This window comes from Cupressus sempervirens, chromosome 9 (genome assembly GCF_028749045.1).
Source record: "Cupressus sempervirens isolate cs-2001-9-10 chromosome 9, ASM2874904v1, whole genome shotgun sequence".
Taxonomy (NCBI): Eukaryota; Viridiplantae; Streptophyta; class Pinopsida; order Cupressales; family Cupressaceae; genus Cupressus; species Cupressus sempervirens.
In genome coordinates, this window is record NC_143126.1 from 578,979,912 (window position 1) to 578,982,995 (window position 3,084).

A 3,084-nucleotide genomic window follows, 5' to 3' on the forward strand; every position below is an offset into this window, starting at 1 on the left:
CTTTACAGGTATGGAACTGAAAAATTTGGATTTATAGCCATTCATATTTACTAAGACGCACATATGTAAAAGAGTAGTAAATAATACTAGGCAATAGATGTTGGGTCAAATATGAGTATTAGCCTTGGGCTATGGAGATAGACCTTTTTAAGGAAAATATCAAAAATCTTACTACAATGACACCTGATAACCTGAACAAACTATTTCATGAAATCCAAAGAATTAAGCTCTACAAAAAATTATGGAATGAGGGGCTTATAGTCGAGCCAACATGAATGCCAATCGCTTGAAGTGTGCTAATATCGACCTCAGCCTTCACACGGGGGAAAACGCTCCTGTTAACATTCACAATGAAGACCAAAAATCACTTTCAAGCACACCCTCACAGAGATAAACCTATCAAAAAGAAAATGAAGGAACCAAAAAATACCATACAAGTATATAAATTGCAAGACCCGTCATTCATACCTCTGCTTTTGCAAATTGCGCGAAAACTGCTCCTTCATAATTTAGAAATTGGAAAATATGTTATGCTCTTTATCCATCTCGACTGTCAGTGGCTCGCTAGCTCTGTGATGTTACCATACTAAATGCTAACCGATCTCCACTATCCACTACCCTTCCATCACATTAACAAAAAATAATTTTCCTTTGCAACTGACATACGTCTCATTTTTGTCCAATAACAATTTTTGAAAAAGCCAATAAACCCGAGCAAAATTGCTCTTGGCCAATCATAAATCTGAAATTAGCAACTAATAATTACATTTTCTTAATACAGCTACTTAAACCTTATGACACCTGTTGAGTACCAAAAAAGAAATAGGGTGCGTGTGAAAAAAAACATTAGTTCACTGCCTTTTAAAAAGGAAGGGACTAATAAGTTTTCTCACATAAATTATGCTAAATATTAATAGTGTTGCTTCGAAAGGGGAAAAATAAAGTAGCACACGAAAGTTCAACAGGCTTGTTATGTGGATAGCTAATACAGCTCCATAGCGTCAAGAATTCTCACAATGGATTTTGAATATGTTCATGCAAAAACCAATAAAGAAGTAATCGAAATCATAGCTACAAAGAAAGGGTATGCTCTTCTTGATCTAGGTTTTAACAAAGGAGAATTGTAATGGACATTTGTTAATTTGAGTTTATCTTTAGAGAATTCGAATGGATTCCAACCCACAATTTCACGTGGGCATCACAGTGCTTCAATAGAGAAAGAAAATTAACTTGAGCCCTCTGCCTATTTCTTCTCCTTCCTTTCACCCTATAAACCATGTCATTTGATGTGGGCAACATGACCTTCCCATATTCTTCACTATACTCAGCTCCTCCTTTTGTCAGGACCGAAGAAGCTCCCCTTTTGGAAGAGCTGGGCATAAATACCCAGATGATATTTAAGAAAACAAGGAGCATACTAAAACCTTTTAAAGTGAAAACTGAGTTGCATGAAGATGCCGAGCTCTCAGGGCCCTTCATTATTTGTATGGCTTTGGGAGTGTGCCAACTGCTCTCAAGGAAGCTCCAGTTCAGAGTAATTTTAGGTTGGGTATGTTTGGCCTCCTTTTTCCTCTATGTTGTGATCAACATGTTGGTTGGAAGAAATGGAAACCTAGATCTCTACAGATGCCTCAGTTTTGTGGGCTACTGTTTTCTGCCACTACTTTTGTTTTCTGCTCTGTGCCTGATAATTCACCAAACTTCAAGAATTGCTCTAATGGTCATGGCAGGAGTAACGGTCATCTGGTGCACAAGGACTTGCACAACTCTATTAGTGGCATTTACACCCTACGCCGACCAACAGCGAAGCCTGGTAGCTTATGCCTGCTGCTTGATTTTCACCCTCTTTTCTCTCCTTGTTGTTTTTTGACCGTTTAGTTTTGATTGCCTACATCCATGTATATATTTGAGAGTTTCTTGTTGCGGTGTTTTAAATGGTAGTTGATGGGTGCTTCCTTGTTCAATTATTAAAGATGTATTAGTTTTTTGTTAATAGTGATTATAGCACTGACATATGATGTGAGTTGCTTCTATTATATGTGCACAACATTGATTGTCCTACTCAATTGATTTGAAAAGAAGAATCATTGGTTAAATATGATCATGTACAATGAATTCTTCTGTTTAGAAATAATATTATTAAACTCGGGTCTGGACTCAAGAAATTTTTAGTGAATATGGTAAAAAAATGGATGGCTAAACCAAAATTAATGATTATAAAAAGGTTAATTCATTTTGCAACACAATTGGTTTCATACCCAGTGGTCTGGACTCGAGAAATTTTTAGTGAATATGGTAAAAAAATGGATGGCTAAACCAAAATTAATGATTATAAAAAGGTTAATTCATTTTGCAACACAATTGGTTTCATACCCAGTGAATTTTTTCATTTCCAGTTTTGGGTATAATAATCGTAATTTTGGAATAGCACTTGTAAAAGATGAGAACTTGTAGGCTTTCAGAAGAATTTAAATATATAATATCCTTGAATTGTTGTTTTAATTTCCTTTCTGGGTTTCTTGATTGTTTTTCCTTTTATTGGTCTTCAACCATGCGTTGAATTTTTATTGCTTTCTAATTATTTGCACGCAATCTAGGGGGCCTGAACTTTGACAGTTCAATTAAGTGCCTTGCACTAGCTAATTTTTTAAGAAAATCTAGCAGGCATTTGCTAAGGAAATTCTCACAGCTTTAATGCATTTGATGTGTGAAATATATCTTCAGCATGGAGGGGCGATAATTCTAGAAGATTGAAACAACTACCATCAGTCAAGAGAGCTTCCTACATATGGAAGGTGGGATTATTAAGCCTGGCATTTTTTCTTTCTCAGTTTGATGGTCTCTTACTGTTAGAAGATAATGCACTCAAGATTCAACTTTTGGTGGTTTAGTGTGATGTTTAGAATTTATTCTGACCACGAGATTACTATCATGATGCTCAACCATCTAATAAACTTTATGTTGCCTGTTCAAGCTCCTCTCCGGCCGCTGCAATTCTGTCACATTTAGATTGTGGAATTGTTTGGTCCTTTCTTGTGTCCTTATCTTTGATTCTTAGCCGACATATAAAGCACGACTAAGAAA

General features: G+C 35.9%; 1 pseudogene; it reads left to right on the top strand.

Moving 5' to 3' along the window:
* The first annotated feature begins 1,167 nt into the window (after positions 1-1,167).
* On the top strand, positions 1,168-1,935 carry LOC149539985 (uncharacterized; annotated as a pseudogene).
* Positions 1,936-3,084: the final 1,149 nt, after the last annotated feature.